Here is a 17845-nt window from a genome sequence, read left to right on the forward strand (position 1 = left end):
CATCATTTGCATATATCATCTCCTATACCAGGTGGAATTGGTTCTAGTGCAGGGGTTAAGGGAAACTTACCATACAACTTGTAACAGAGAGTGTCTCTCCTGAGTCTACACCCTAGGACTCACCTCTCTCTGAATCCTCAGACACTTCCCCCCATGAGGGGGACAGAGGGTGCAGCATGCTGGGAACCTCAGCTCACAAGGACCACATGGTCTTTCTTGGCCTGCGAAGGCGACAAGGTCTGACCCTATCATATAAGCACAAGGCCCATCACCAGGACTTTTACCTCTAGGAACCATTCATTTTATTCTCTTAACCATCTGGAAAGCATCTGCAAGTTGAGAAGAATAAACACCACCTTGTTAGCTCAGTTAGGTACCAAGCATATTCCTATGTAACCCACTGTTTCACTTGAGAGTGGGAAAAAAACACCTCCCTGGTCCTCTGCCAATTGGCCTAATTTCTTCCCAACACCCTAAACAGGTGATCAGCTGGATCCACAGACTCTGTCAGGCCAGGTTCCCATTCCTAGTTTGGGTTGGTAGGATGGGCTGCTGGAATGAAGCTGAAAAAAAGACTCCACTTGGCTCCTGCAGTGGGCTAAATCTCAGGAGCTGGGGAATTCTGGCCAATCAGCACCCCTCTCTCCCAACTAGGCAATGGGTGCCAGAGATTCCCATGGGAAGGAACTACCTGTTGTCCTTTGGCAATTGTCTTTCTCCCTTGCTACTGGGACTATCCCCCTTTCACTGTTGGTCCCATCAATTTCCCACACCTGTTGATGAAGGTGAGTGGCATTTTTGCTTGCTGATGAAGACCTTGCTGAAAACTCATCTGTGAAAGTCATGGGAGCTCAATGGTGAGCCTGTCCAACAGTATCCATCCAGATTTAATATTGATTTTTCATACAGAAGGAATGTTTTCAGAAAAGAACATGTGATTTACACAGCATTGTAAATCAAGGCTCTCAGCAAGTAGATTTGTGTAAACTAGTGTTAATGTCAAGGTTTTTTTAATTCCATTTATATTAAACATATAAATTAAAATAATTCTTTACTATATTACATGAGATTTTTAAATCCTTGTTAACTTTAAACAAATTTGCATAGAAATTAGTAATTACTAGTGTTAAACACTTACATATCATTGATGAATCATAGAATCATAGACTTTACGGTCAGAAGAGACCATTATGATCATCTAGACTGACCTGCTGCACAACGTAGGCCATAGAATCTCAGTCACCCACTCCTGTAACAGATCTCTAACCTAGGTTTGAGCTATTAAAGACCTCAAATCATGGTTTAAAGACTTCAAGGTGCAGAGAATCCTCCAGCAAGTAACCCGTGCCCCACGCTGCAGAGGAAGGTGAAAAAACCCCAGGGCCTCTGCCAATCTGCCCTGGAGGAAAATTCCTTCCCGACCCCAAATATGGCGATCAGCTAAACCCTGAGCACGTGGGCAAGACTCACCAGCCAAACACCCAGGAAAGAATTCTCTGTAGTAACTCAGATCCCACCCCATCTAACATCCCATCACAGGCTATTGGACATATCTACCGCGAATAATTGAAGATCAGTTAATTGCCAAAATTAGTTCATCCCATCATATCATCCCTTCCATAAACTTATCAAGCTTAGTCTTGAAGCCAGATATGTCTTTTGCCCCCACTGCTTGCCTTGGGTGGCTGTTCCAGAACTTCACACCTCTGATGGTTAGAAACCTTCGTCTAATTTCAAGTCTAAACTTCCTGATGGCCAGTTTATATCCATTTGTTCTTGTGTCCACATTGGTACTGAGCTTAAATAATTCCTCTCCCTCTCTGGTATTTATCCCTCCAATATATTTATAGAGAGCAATCATATCTCCTCTCAGCCTTCTTTTAGTTAGGCTAAACAAGCCAAGCTCCTTGAATCTCCTTTCAGAAGACAGATTTTCCATTCCTCGGATCATCCTAGTAGCCCTTCTCTGTACCTGTTCCAGTTTGAATTCATCTTTCTTAAACATGGGAGACCAGAACTACACACAATATACCAGTGCTTGTATAACAGTAACAACATCTCCTTATCTCTACTGGAAATACCTCGCCTGATGCATCCCAAGACCACATTAGCCTTTTTCATTAGCCAACAGCCATATCACATTGGCGGCTCATAGTCATCCTGTGATCAACCAATACTCCGAGGTCCTTCTTCTCCTCTGTTACTTCCAAGTGATGCGTCCCCAGTTTATAACAAAAATTCTTGTTATTAATCCCTAAATGCATGACCTTGCATTTTTCACTATTAAATTTCATCCTATTACTATTAATCCAGTTTACAAGGTCATCCAGATCTTCCTGTATGATATCCCGGTCCTTCTCTGTATTGGCAATACCTTCCAGCTTTGTGTCATCCGCAAATTTTATTAGCACATTCCCGCTTTTTGTGCCAAGGTCAGTAATAAAAAGATTAAATAAGATTGGTCCCAAAACTGATCCAAGAGGAACTCTATTAATAACCTCCTTCCAGCCTGACAGTTCACCATTCAGTGTGACCCAATTTAATCTCCCCTTTAACCAGTTCCTTATCCACCTTTCAATTTTCATATTGATCCCCTCTTTTCCAATTTAGCTAACAATTCCTCATATGGACCTGTATCAAATGTCTTACTGAAATTGAGGTAAATTAGATTCACTGCATTTCCTTTGTCTAAAAAAATCTGTTACCTTCTCAAAGAAGAAGATCAAGTTGGTTTGACACGATCTACCTTTCGTAAAACCATGTTGTATTTTGTCCCAGTTACCATTGACCTCAATGTCCTTAGCTACTTTCTCGTTCAACATTTTTTCCAGGACCTTGCATACTACAGATGTCAAACTAACAGGCCTGTAGTTACCCAGATCATTATTTTTACCATTCTTAAAAATAGTCACTATGTTAGCAATTCTCCAGTCATACGGTACAACCCCTGAGTTTACAGATTCATTAAAAATGTTTGCTATTGGGCTTGCAATTTCATGTGCTAGTTCCTTTAATATTCCTGGATGAAGATTATCTGGGCCCCCTGATTTAGTCCCATTAAGATGTTCAAGTTTGGCTTCTACCTCAGATGTGGTAATATCTACCTCCATATCCTCCTTCCCATTTGTTGTCCTACCATTATCCTTAAGCTCCTCATTAGCCTCATTAAAGACTGAGGCAAAGTATTTGTTTAGATATTGGGCCATGCCTAGATTATCCTTAACCTCCACTACATCCTCAGGGTTTAGCGTTCCCACTTCTTTCTTTGTTTTCTTCTTACTTAGATGGCTATAGAATCTTTTACTATTGCTTTTAATTCCCTTTGCAAGGTCCAATTCTACATGGCTTTTGGCCTTTCTCACTTTATCCCAACATGTTCTGACCTCAATAAGGTAGCTTTCCTTGCTGACCCCTCCCGTCTTCTACTCCTTGTAGGCTTTCTGCTTTTTTTTAATCACCTCTCTAAGATGCATACTCATCCAGCTTGGTCTACAACTCCTGCCTGTGAACTTTTTCCCCTTTCTTGGGATGCAGGCTTCTGATAGTTTCTGCAACTTTGACTTGAAGTAATTCCAGGTCTCCTCTGCCTTTAGAGCCACAAGTTCTTCAATCCAATACACTTCCCTAACTAGTTTCCTTAATTTTTTTAAAGTTAACTCTTTTGAAATCAAAAACCCTAGTCACAGATCTATTTTTGTTTATCCTTCCATTTAGTCTGAACTGAATTACCTCATGATCGCTCGAATCAAGGTTGTCCCCTACAACTATTTCTTCTATGAGGTCCTCACTACTCACCAAAACCAAATCTAAAATGGCATCCCCCAGGGTGACCAGACATCCCAATAAAATCGGGACTGTCCCGATATTGAGCAGTTTGTCCTGCGTCCCGACCGAAGTATGGTCGGGACACCATTTGTCCAGATATTTTGTTTCATGTGCGTCTTTTTTTTTTCTTCTTCCTTCGGTGGCGGTGACGGCAGGGGGAGCGCTTTTTCAATTGTTACACTCACCCGGCATGTCCGGGTCTTCGGCGGCACTTCGGCGGCGAGTACTCCAGTTGCTGATGGGCTTCAGCAGCATTTCAGCAGCGGGTACTTCTTTCTTCGTCGGCAAGATTTATTTCCCACCACCGAATGTGCCGGGTGAGCATAACAATTGAAAAGGCGTTCCCCTTGCGGCGGTCCCGATATTTTGTATTTAGCATCTGGTCACCCTAGCATCCCCTCTTGTTGGTTCAGCAACTACTTGGTGAAGGAATCCATCAGCTATCGCATCCAGAAAAATCTGAGCCCTATTATTATTACTAGCACTTGTCCTCCAGTCTATACCTGGGAAGTTAAAGTTTCCAATGATCACACAATCCCATTAGTATTTACTTCATTAGAAACATTAAAGAGGTCTCTATCCATATCCAGATCAGATCCTGGTGGTCTATAGCACAGCCCAAGCACTATCCCAGGGGAGGCTCTAGTAGCTTTCTTCCCCAATGTGATTTTTGCCCAGATAGACTCTGTCTTCCCCATTCCATCACTTCTTATTTCTTTACAGTCTACCTCATCATTGATATACAATGCTACTCCACCACCTTTGCCTTTATTTCTGTCTTTCCTAAACAGCACATACCCTTCAATACCTGTAGTCCAGTCATGACTACTATTCCATCATGTTTCTGTTATTCCTATAATATCTGGTTTCACTTCCTGCACCAGTAGCTCCAGTTCCTCCCTTTTGTTACCTAGGCTCCTCACATTAGTGTACAAACATTTTAATTTTTGCTGTTTGGCCTCGCTCACATTCTTTACCTGATTAGGCACAGACATTCTACCACCAGTATGATCTATTAGACTGGTATGTACACTACCCTTCCTCCTTATGTCCATTCTCCTACCCACGGCTGTATCCAAGCTCTACTGAAGTCCATGAGAGTTTTGCCACCAACTTCTGTAGAGCTTGGATTTGACGTGAAGAGTCTGATCCTACAACTCTCATGCATGAACAACTCACTTAGAAGTCAATGGGCAAAACTTACTGGATCAGGCCCTGAGTTTGTAAGGCCCTGCTAAATGCCCTGCTTTAAGAGCCAAAGTAAAAGATATGCTGTACAAAAAATATACTATTTGCCTGATTTAAACAGGCACCCTACATTCTTGCAGGCATAACTCTCCCCTCCTTCCCCCCATACACAGAAGCAGAAGATTTGCTGAGCTTTGGCTGTACTGTTAGCATGCTACGAGATATGTGTCTTAACAGGGATTTTCAATCATATTCAACTAATTTGATAGAACTATTTTAACAGACACACAACCCCATTTGGCTCATCAAGACATGACCAAAGTGACAGGGAAGATCATGAGAGGGGTCAGTGGTAGCAGATAAAAAGGAAAAAAAAATGTTGCTTTGGAGGGTGGGGTAAACCTTTCGCTTAATTGAACACATCTATTTTGTAACAGGAAAAGGAAACTGGGGAAAGTTTTATACATATCCAGCTATGTATGATATTTATGAACATGGAAAATATCATTTTCAGGATGTCAAACTGGGTTTTTATGAACAAAAGCTTGGTGAAGGGTGTTCAAGCAGTGAAGAAAAAGACAATCATTCTAATTAATAGACTTGAGATGAGTACTTTCACTTATACACTTTTCTTCCAATTTCTTCATTTAATTCTTGTGATTGAAAATATTTGTGTGGCACTTTTTATAATGGGGCTAAGTGAAATAACTTTAACCTGGTATAATGCTTGCTCCAGGATCTCTGCATTGGGATATGAATGATATATAGCAAGTTAATAGATCTGCAACCCTACTTATGTTAGAATCTCATTGAAAGAATGCAGAACTAGGCCTTTTATTTTATACAAGTAACAAGAAACTGCTGGAAAGTAAAAATGATTAGCAATTTGAACCTGAAACAAAGTAACTATAGATAAGTGATCTTTTTAGTGAAACCTAAATATAATTGAGATGGGGGGGGGTAACCAAAAACTCATCACACTAATGAAATCAAGAAACTTCAGCACAATTATCTAGAGAAGAGAAAGCAATGCTTTTTAAAAAATTCTTCCATCTACTTCTGCTGTCTAATTAATACTTAATTCTTAATATTATAGGTAAATAAGTGTGTATTTGATTAACTGTGGCTTGAAATCATCTACTGCTTGGATTCCTTGCATTAGAGATCTCTCAACTTACATAAAATTGCATTTCAAATTAAATGTCTGATTGTACTGAGATATTCTAGTGAGGTGGCTGAGGTCAAACAAACAAACAAACAAAAACTTAGCTTGATCCCAAACAATATGGAACTGAAAACAAATATTTAGTATAGTTATTTGACCACTTGAGCCACAGTAGTTTTCATATACAAAGGTTGATTCTGATCTCGCACCAGTGAGAAACTGGGGTGAAATTAGAATCAGGGCCACAATATACAGCAATTAGTGCAACAGCATCCTGATCTATAACTAGGGGTCATGGGCACTTTAGTAACAAATACATAACTACACTTTTCTACATAGTATTTCATATTTTATATTTAATTGATCCTTGTATCTGTCTCACATATTTTCTAAGGTGCCTTTGTTTGTGAATCAGCTGAATCTCAGAAATGAGCAAGAAATTGCTTCCTGGAAGCATGCACATAAACCAAACTTGGATGAAAGTTCCAAAATAGGAACTAAAAGGGTTGAGAACATGGCTGGACCGCAGCTGTGCTCAGAAGTTATCCAAATATTCACAGATAATTTCTCACAGTTTTCCAAGTTCAAGTTAAGACCAATAATTTTAAATATGAGTTCATATAATATATTTCAACTATGCTGTCTACTAATTTACTTAAGGTTCAGTAAACATGTGCCTGTTAAACATTAATTATAGAATCATAGAACTGGAAGGGACCTTGAGAGGTCGTCTAGTCCAGTCCCCTGCATCCAAGGCAGGACTAAGTATTATCTGGACCATCCTTTACAGGTGTTTGTCCAAACTACCTTTAAAAATTCCCAGTGATGGAGATTCCACAACCTCCCTAGGCAATTTATTCCAGTGCTTAACCACTCTGACAGGAAGTTTTTCCTAATGTCCAACCTAAACCACCCTTGTTGCAATTTCAGCCCATTGCCTCTTGTCCTATCCTCAGAGGTTAAGAAGAACATTTTTTCTCCCTCCTCATTGTGACAACCTTTTATGTACTTGAATAATATTTAAATTATGTTAATTTACATTGTTTAAGTCAAATCTGACCTTCAACTGTGGTTTTAAAGTATTTATATGTCCAGGATGTGTGTACGTAAGTGTCATTTCAAAAACATTAGTTTTTAATGAACTTGAAACTTCACTGGCCAAATTTACTGCTGGTGTAAATGAGCAAACTTCCATTGAAGTCAATAGATCCTCATCTATTTAAGCCAGAAGATAATTTGATCTCATGTTTTTTCATACATTGAAAGTTTACATGTGGTGAGAAGCACTTGTAACCATGAGTACTTCCAAATTGCTATAACAAGCAAAATAACAACATTTATCTTTTGGCAATATCTTAATTCTGTTAAGCATGTTAAGCTGTCAACATTTATAACAGATGACAGAAAAGTACACAGTACCGTAGTTTGAACAATAGAACAGTTCAGGAAAGGAATTTTTAGCCTTTTCATCACATTAATCTAAACACGGAATAGTAGTTACCTGTAGTCTCATTAGTCCATCAAATATATTTACTGGCAACATTAAATACTGATAAAATTAAAGATACAAAACAACGACAAGGCGCTAAAAACACAAGCACACTAACTTTTGTAACAGAATTTACAGCTGTGTTTCAAAATATATTTCTCCTGAAGATCAATTCTCTGGCAGATTTTGAAGTGTTCCTATATTAGGCAAAGGTCCCTGCAGTGCTTAACAATGCTGCAAAGCTTTTGGGACCACAGAGAGTACTTAGGGTGGAGTCTCATCCCCATCAAGAACTGCAGAAAATAGAAATTAATTTCGAAAATAGAGAGATCAAACATCCCCTCCCTTAAATCAACAAATGAAACAGCAAAACAATCAGCATCCAGACAAAACTCTCTCAGTCTTTATCACCAGAAGGGCAGAGGAAGCCTGCGGGATTACTGATGACCACCTCAGGCTTGGCAGACCAGCAGGAAACTTCGCCCAGTTTTCTACCCAGCAGGAAAACAACATTTCATACTTTAGCAACTATCGTGTTTAACTCTGAGCGAATTGTTCTGTGTGAAAATAGCTGCTAGTGCTAGAAGTGAAGTAACAAAAGGCTGTTCAACCTTACTTATATTTAACCACACCCATTGACAACTCCTGAATTTTTCCTTCTTCTTTTAAACGACCCAAGACATTTTGCAAACACATATAGGATTTTATAATAAAGCATACTTTTTTTACATACATTTAGCAGCCATTACATCTTTTCACATATATTTTTGATAGTGTGTTTCCGGTTATGGTATGGGGTTTTATATCAATGATTTGGGACCCGGGTACCCCTGATGCTGTACTTTTCTTTTCCCCATGTGGTGTTATCTGAGGCACCTGTGCTAACCTCCACTTAAAAAACAAAAAGGCCCAGGGTTAAGTGTTCTAAGTGAAGTGTTCAGGGCAGTGGAATTTACTCCTGCATTGATTTATTGGGTATTTTATCTGTTCGCTTTTTCAAACTTTCATAGCTCCTTTGCAAGGCCTATTTATTCACTCAAGCATTCTGTTTAGGATTACATTGAATCGGTTAACGGAGGGATAATTTAATTTGTGTTGAGTTGGAGCTGGATGCTGCAAAGTACTCAGAACCTTTTTGAAAATTCAAAACCATAAATTATCTTTGATGAGATAGGTAATCATAGGTATGCTATAATCCTGCCATCTTTAAATCTAATGGCTTTGGCTGAAGTCAGGTTTTATGATGCTCTTCCTCTAGCCTCTTTGTAACTGAAGTTTACCCATTTTAGTTTTAAAATGCATATAAAAAAAGATGTTATCAGCTGATGCTGTTCAGTGACATGTGAAATTAACTGATGTCTCTCTAACATTTCATGGATGTCTAGCCACCAGCTCAAGCTAAGTGTGGCTAAACCAAAGATCCTAATCTCCCCACTCTTGCCCCCAAGACTTCCCTGCTATCTTTTTTGTTTTAATCATTGTGAACAGTACCACCATCCTGTCTGTCACTCTGGCCCATAATCTGGGTGTCATCTTCAACTCAGACCTCTCTCTAGGTCTTCACATCTGGGCTGTTTCTAAATCTTGCTAATTCTTTCTGGCATATCTTAAATGTTATGTATTCCTATCCAACCACACTACTAAAACTCTCTCATCTCATCTTGAATACTGCAATATTATCCTTTCTGGCCACAACAAATTCAATCTTGCCCTGCTTATAGCCAGACAGCATGCTGCTGCAAAGATCACTTTGATCATGTCACTGTGCTATGTGAATCATGGACTCCGAGTCCAAACGGGACCAACTGTAGTCAACCAATCTTGATTTTAAAATTGTCAGTGATGGAGAATCTACTGGGACCCATGGTAAATTGTTCCAATGGTTATTTACCCTCTGTCAAAATTCACATCTTATTTCCAGTCTGAATTTACCTAGCTTTGACTTCCAGCCATTGGATCATGTTATGCCTTTCTCTGCTAGATTGAAGAGCTGATCATCAAATATTTGTCCCCCATGTGGTTACCTGTGGGCGCTAATCAAGTCACCCCTTAACCTCCTTTGTTAAACTAAATAGATTGAACACTCTGAGTTTATCACTCAGAGACATGTTTTCTATCCTATAGACATTCTCATGGCTCTTCTCTGAACTCTCTCCAATCATTCAACATCCTTCTTGAATTGTTGACACTAGAACTGGACACAGGATTCCAACAGCTGTTGCACTAGTGCAAATAAAGATAAAATAAGCTCTCTGCTTCTACTCAAGACTCCCTTGATTATGCATGCAAGGATAGCACTAGCCCTTTTGACCACAGCATTGCATCGGGAGTACATGTTAAACTGTTTATCCATCACTGATAATCCCTCTTCTGCCTCCCATTCTCTATCACATCAGAAGCAAGGTGCTTGTATTCACTTTCAAGGTCCTGCACAGACAGTCCCCATCCTATCTATCATTTTATTTGCTAGTGAGTGGTCAATGCTCACCTCTAATCAGCCAATGATGCCAGCTTCCACTGCCCACCTGTTAAATTTTCAAACAAGCACTTTTGTGCTTTCTCCTATGCTGCCCTACCAGCTAAGGAGGCACTCCCTATAAATATCTACACAGCTGCCTCATTATCCAGCTTCAAATCCCTCCTCAAAACTCTCCTTTTCCAGGATACCTATATAAAATTTAGCTGTTAAGCGGCTAGTATGCAGAGACCACTGCCTACTCATGCTGACCAATATTGTCTTATTGTTACTAGTCCTTTCCCATCTGTCTGCATCCATCTGTTGTCTCTTGCCTTATACTTAGATTGTAAATCACTTGGGGCAGGGACCATTCTTTTGTTCTTTGTTTGTACAGCACCTAGCATAATGGGGTCCCGATCCATGACTTGGGCTGCTAGGTGTCAAAATAATACAAATAAATAATAATCCAAGTCCTTATGGACAATTGTCACAAAAAGAAATTACTACCACAACTGGAAACCTTTGCAGATGGGACAAGGATTCAAGTCACAAGACAAACAAACTATGTCACCCCTAGAGATGATAGATCCAGATAAGATCTGTGAGCCATTGAGAAGTACATCTATCAATTTGGTGCCTGCTCCATGATAAACTCACCCACCAAAACTCTCAACTAGCGATTTTCACAAGTGCTAAATTCATGCAGGAGTGTATGAGTGATGTATACGTACACACAAGCACACACAAGTTTAGAAAGTGCAGGTGTATCTAGAAAGCTTAAATATGGACAGACTGAATACTACCACTCAAGATAAAAAAATGGTTTCAGGAGTCATTACAGCCCCTGGAGTAAGCAGAGCTGAACTGTATAACTCTCCATTTAATGTGTTTTGTTTATTTGTTTTAAATTAAAAACAGAAGGATAAGTATACAAATGTACATATCATTAATGTATGGCAAAAAATTGTGTAAACCAGACAGACTGAAATTAAGACGGACATTCCATATTTTACTTATTTCTCACAGTGCAAAAAGCTGGGGATTGAATTTTGGATTTCCTGTGTGTGTGGGGTTTTTTTGGTTATAAACTTTATGTGGTTTAAACACTGAGTTTTGCACTTAATAGCCATTGTTTTGACTGGAACACTGCCAGGAAGCCCTAAACAAAGTAGCGGCTTCCAAAATATTAATGCAAAAATATTCTTAGCCTCACCATCAAGACTGTTCAGGAAACAACAGCTTATAGTACTGGCATAGTAGGAGACGGTGCTTTACCATGCTGTGCAGTGTGAAGTGGAGATGAGGAGCAGTAAGCTCAGTGCTGCCTAATACACATAGCCATCTCAATGATGCTATACAATTAATATGCAGATATTTAATTGCACATCGTATGAATCGTGAGATAAGGAAATACCTTTTACTGTTACCACCCACATGGCACTAAGTAGATCATTAGTATGCCGTGAGTGCTTCCAGGATGCAGTGCCGGTCTTTAGCAAGCAAATAGAGGAGATCATTGCACTTCTGACCTTTAAATAATAAACAATTCTTCTCTTACATCACTATTTCTAGATTTAGAGATTACACTGAGAGGGGGGAATGATGTATAGAGATTAATATCATGCTGATTTGGAAAAAAATCATCTGAGAAATTATGAAAGAACAAACTAGAATTGTTGAAACTATTTAATTATTCTTCAGTGTGAAACCATGAGTCTGAACAACAAGAGTGATGCTAGAAGTCTGAAATTAGGATGGGCAAGGAAAACAGAACATGAAGAAAATTTCCTGAATTACTAGAGAACTATGTTTAAGTGGCACAATGGAATGAACATCCTAATTTAATGAGATACAAATGTAATCATTCTCTTCCTGCCTCTCTCATAGCATTTTGATTGTATTCTCAAAATTGTGGTGTACTTCTATGGTCTAACTATGAAACAATTTTATATACAATGGAAAAATGCAGTGGGTTAGAGTGACAAAACGAGGACCCTCTAACCCACTAAAATGACTTACTCTTGTTCTCTTTTCTAAGCCTCCATCCTTGCCTAACTAGACAAGTCTATGAAAGCAGTTGTGCTTTTCAGCATGCTCTGAACTCATCAGATCTGGCACTCTTGTGCCAAATGAGGAAGTGATTTAGTTAAGGACCCTCCCCTGAAAGCGTCCGGTGTCACACACACTCAGGTTTAAACCAGAGTGCTAACTGCTCAAAAACCTTGGCTGACTGAAATGAGGCTGGTATAACAAGAAAGAGTCTCACACTAGACCAAACCAAAACCACACTGAACTTTCTGAATCAACAGCTGTATTTTAATCTTCTCTCAAATCAACTGGCAGCCAATGCAGATCAAGGAACACAGGTATGTGTGAAACACCAGTTAATAGTTGAGACAGTGGTCAGTCTGCTCCAGCTGCCTTACAGCATTGACTCCAACCTGATATTTTCAATTAGCTGTTAACACCAAAAACTAAATTGTCAAGTAAACAAAGGCTCTGACTCTTCTTAAATATACGAATTCCAAAACTAAAAAAAAAAAAAAAAAAGGCTTGAACTCCAGCATTTTTGGTCTTTTCCTTCTTTTCATTAATTTAAATCCCTAGAACTTTGTTACCTACTTCTTACATGGTCAAAGCTATAGCTTCTGGCGTAGCAACTGTTGGAAATAGATACTGGGTGAATCTCCAGTCCCATTGAAGTCCCTGGTAAAACTCTCTACCTTCCTTGGGCCACGGTTTCAACCATTATTCTTATAGTGTGTCCAGAAGATTTAATATTTGTAAAGGGGGTAGCAGGAAACCTACATTTCAATATAACCTAATGAGAGAAAATGCCAGGTTTATTAGACCTACCTATATTATATTTTCCCAGCTGTTGTCTGTCTTCTCTAATTCGAAAGCAAGCTTTTGAGGGAAGGGATCATCTCTTACTAGGTGTGTGTTTGTTTTTTAATAGTGCCTAGCACAATCCCACCTCTAACACAATTGGGACCTCTAAAACTGTAATAATTATTCTCATTTCAGCCTGGGATTTTTTCAGGTTCCTAATGAAGTTAGGGACCCAAATCAACCCTTATGCTCCTTTGACTGTTTATTGGCTAGAATTTTCAATGTACATACAGGATGTCAAAGGACATTTGAAGGGAGATGGACAAATCTTCAGTATTGTGTATCTAGGTGAAAGGCAACAGCCACACATGCATTATTATCAGAAAGCATGAACAAGTGGTCAGAAGTTTCAAAACTAGAGCACATTCACCAAATACTTGCACTGCCTATTCATTTATTCTTAGTGATTCTATGGTATATTAGCATAGATTATGCTTCAGGCTTTTAAATTATTTTAAATGTTTTGCTTCACTTTTTTTAAAATAAAGCCTCTTCCATAGTTTATCCTTTTCCCCCTTCTGTGACAAAATGTACTGCTAGGCAGAAAGAAAATGAATTACATTTTATAATATGCAGTGAGTGGGCTTCAAAAGACTCCAGTCTGAAGCAATAAAAACAAAACTTCAGAAAGCTTTACACATAACAAGAAGGCAATCAAACAAGATGAAGACTATCTTGTTAAAACTACAGGAAATGGAATAAATACTTAGTGGGTGAGGTAGAGCTATCATATGTGCAGATTTAAAAAAAAACAGAAAAAATTCACAACCCCAGGTATTGGAAGATTTATGCTTTTTTTCAGAGAGAGAACATACCTGGTTAGAGTCAATATAAGATAATGATGCTTATCCCTTGCCATTGCTAATCACCCCCCACCCCTCTAAAATTTAATGATGAACTATCTTGAAAATGCTTGTTGCCTTAAGATAGCAAGAAACTTGGATATTTTGAGCTGTTAGAGGTTATATACTGCCACTCCTAATGTCGCAACCTCTGAAAGGTAATGACCACCACTGAAGGTATGTGTAATTCAGTAGATTTGATTCATGAAGATACTTGCATTATTCACTTTCAGGGCATGTTTCATATCCCCTAGGTTTCACTTTGAGATTCAGATTAGTTAAAAATCTTAAATGAAAACCTTGGAGTTTCACTTGGTTTTGCTCAAAAGTTACAAAACTTTGTCAAAAGCTGTTGAAAATATCAGAACATAAGAACATAGGACCTGGATTATTTAGTCCAATTACATCCCATTACATCATATCATTACATCCAACCCCGCCCAATGTTTCTGTTTCTAAGCTTATCAAGCTCCATTTCTTGCCCCTACCACTCCTATTGGAAGGCTATTCCAGAGTCTCCCTCCTCTCTTGGTAAGAAAGCTTCTAATTTCTAACTTAAATTTACTCATGACCATTTGTTGCATAAGTTATTTTATCAGCTAGTCTGTATACTAAGTTACTGTTTAAAAAAATAGTAAAATTAAAAAGTAATTTTAACAAAGTATTGTGACATTTGTTATGTAAATTTGATGTTATATAAATTTGATGTTTTGATCCTTGTTACGGATCATTTTGATTGAAAAATTAGTTGTCCCATATTTGTTTATATTTGGTCCAAGTTAGCCAAAAGGTCTGCACATATCCTGATGATTCTGTTGTGTGTGTCAGGTTTGCAACATAACAAAAAAACAGGAAAGTGTACCCGGTGGCAGGTTTTAGGATTATGTTTAGGGAAGGAAGGGCTCTTCTGCTGACTCACAGGGATTACTGATTCTAGTGTCCTATACAGAAATGCAGGGGTATTTCTGCGGAGTCACTCTGAAGTCACATCAAGTGTCAACTCAGAGTGTAGGAGTGTCTTTCTGTATTGCAGTCAGGTGTGATTTGCAGCTCAAGTAGACATCCCCAGGCTAGCTGTATGCCAGACAGTTTGCTAAAAATAGAAGTGAAGACGCCATGGCATGGCCTACAGTGTGGGCTTCAGATGCCTGCGTGACCCCATTGGGTACATACTCGCGTGTACAACTGACACCAAAGCCAGTGCTGCATACTGCTATTATGGCTGCAATGTAGGGCCCAGAAAGAAACACTAGGAACAGCAAAGCAGATGAGAAAGGTCAGGCTGAGGTTTAAGCTTTGTTAGGTCTCTGAATTTAGCAATTCTAGCAAATTCTGGCAAATTCCAAGACAGGATAAGTTTGGACCATAACCAAATTCTATAAACTCTTCACAAAGGGCAGAGAAAAATTGAGTTTATAGGGAGACACTATTCTAACTAGTATTTTACAGCACTCTAATAAACACTTGAAGAAAAGATAATATGGAGCAAGTCAGCTTTTTTCTGCTGACACCAGCAGTTCAAGAAATACCATTTTGTGGTCAAAGGGAAATTATTTTTTTTCAGAAAGCATAGCAGGATCATGGCAGTACCCACAGCTATTGCGACCTGTTGTGGCTCACCTTGATATGCTGTGGTCACATGCTAGTTACCTCCGTAGTACCGCAGCTTGAGGGCTAGATTTTGTCTCACCATTGCACGGGGAAGAAAGGGAGAGTGAAATGAGCGTTCACTGCTGCTTCTATCACCTGCACAATCACAATCCCTATACTCAGAAAACAAGGATTGCTCCATCTTAGTCCCCAGGCTTCGAAGACACCTCAAAGGAGGCATGGAATATATGAGGACATACTCTCTCCTTTCCCCACTCCATACAGGCCACAAAGCTGACTGGCACCAGATAGGGAAGCATATTGCATCATCCCTTGTGTGCCAGGAACCTCTCTGTTTGGGATTATATCTTCTGATGCACAGTCCTGCCTGGAGGTCCTGGAGTGTGGTGTCACATTGTTCCATAATGTGACTGGGACTCACAATCTGGCCTTGAATAAATGCTGAAAAGTCTGAAATTCGGCATCTATTCAAACAAATGGTACATGCTAATTAATTTATTTGGCCAGTATTTAGCCACTCTCTCTTCAACTCCCCTAATACCTTCCTCTTCAATGAGAGCAAAGCAAAGGGATTGAATGAAATTGATAGTTTTGTACTAAGAAAATAGATTAGCTAGCAAGTGATTTAAACACAAAGGACAATATTTTGAAGATTATTTAACTACAGCTATTACAATTCATACCCATGTTAGCCAGATCCCTAGGATTTATAGCAGTTTATTAAAAAACCTGCTCTCTCAAATTCTCACCACGTTAGTAAATGTGCTTTAGCACGGGCTCCATTTGTAAGAAATCTTGAAAATATAAAACAGAAAATGTAACATGTTTGAGACTTCATATTAATGTGGCATACAGACTAACCTGATTGTTAACCTTCATTATCTGAACAGATTCCTGGCACTTGACAAGCAGTGTTAAAAAAAGATTTGGAGATTTGGATAATGAATGCCCTGAAGCACAAGGATAGATATTCCTTATAGCTTGTACGATAGCTGCAATAGAAAAACCAGAAAGAGCCAGATAAACCATAACGAAAGTAATTATTGATGCCATTCCTATTTATACATATCTCCATTTTTTAACCTTGCTAATTGGTTGCTTCCATGATATCTGTGGTAACAAATCTGATGTGTCAAATAACAGTAGTATGCAAATGTGTGACATGCAGAAATTTTGTTTCTTGAAGTTACTGCCCAATTTCAATCCATTCCAACACAGCAGAGTAGAGAAACAGGCTCCCTCTTCTACTTATTCACCACTTTTCCGAACTGAGTCTTGATTACTCCCTTGCTTACACCATTTTTACATCCATGTAAAAGCTTTTAGTCAATACACTCCTGATGTATAGTGGGGTCAGTGAACGTGTAAGTCTATTCCAAAGGATGGAGTTTTAGTAGATACAGTTCCTGGTCTGTTTTATCTTGGAAGACAACATACTGTAAGGTATAACCTAAGTTTTTATTGAACATAACACTTGTTTCTATATAGATGTCCACACAGAATACCACTAATTATGGCTCTGGCTGGCTTATTATATTTGGATATAAGTCTACCACTTTACCAAGAATCTCCAAGGGGCTGAGGTAAAGTAGTACAGTACTAGAAAACAACCTGAATCCACAGTTCAGAAAACGGCAGATTAGGTTGATGGTGGCCATTAATGTCATGTCCCACACAAACCATAGGCCAGATTCTGCAGTGGGAGTTGAGGGAACTCGACACCTATAGAAACCAGTGGGAGTTGAAGGAACTTGACACCTATAGAAACAAAACCTATAAGTTATCCCCATAAAAGTTTAAGATGACGTAGAGGAGAAATTGGCGGATGGGAACACAGCTTCACTCATACAAATAAAGAGGAGGAGAAGATAGAGTAGGATGTTCAGCTACTCTTGGCATCTATAAAGTTGGGGGTGGGAAGGTGCTAGGGAAGTGGTTCTCAAAGCTGGTCCACTGCTTGTTCAGGGAAAGCCCCTGGAGGGCCGGACCAGTTTGTTTACCTGCCGTGTCCACAGGTTCGGCCGATCTGGCTCCCACTGGCCACGGTTCGCTGCTCCAGGCCAATGGGGCTGCAGGAAGGGTGGCCAGCACGTCCCTTGGCCTGCGCTGCTTCCCGCAGCCCCCATTGCCTTGGAGCAGTGAACCATGGCCAGTGGGAGCCGGATCAGCCGAACCTGCAGACACAGCAGGTAAACAAACCAGTCCGGCCCACCAGGGGCTTTCCCTGAACAAGCGGCAGACCGGCTTTGAGAAGGTCCGCCACTGTGCTAGGGGAAGGAAATGAGAAGTTGAACACTTTTCAATAGTTTTGGTGCAGAAGCTAAAAGTAATAAAAATTTAATAGTACTTTGCACTGCTGCAGTGCCTTTAAAACA

Source organism: Lepidochelys olivacea (assembly GCF_965140295.1).
Source record: "Lepidochelys olivacea isolate rLepOli2 genome assembly, chromosome: 4".
NCBI lineage: Eukaryota > Metazoa > Chordata > Testudines > Cheloniidae > Lepidochelys > Lepidochelys olivacea.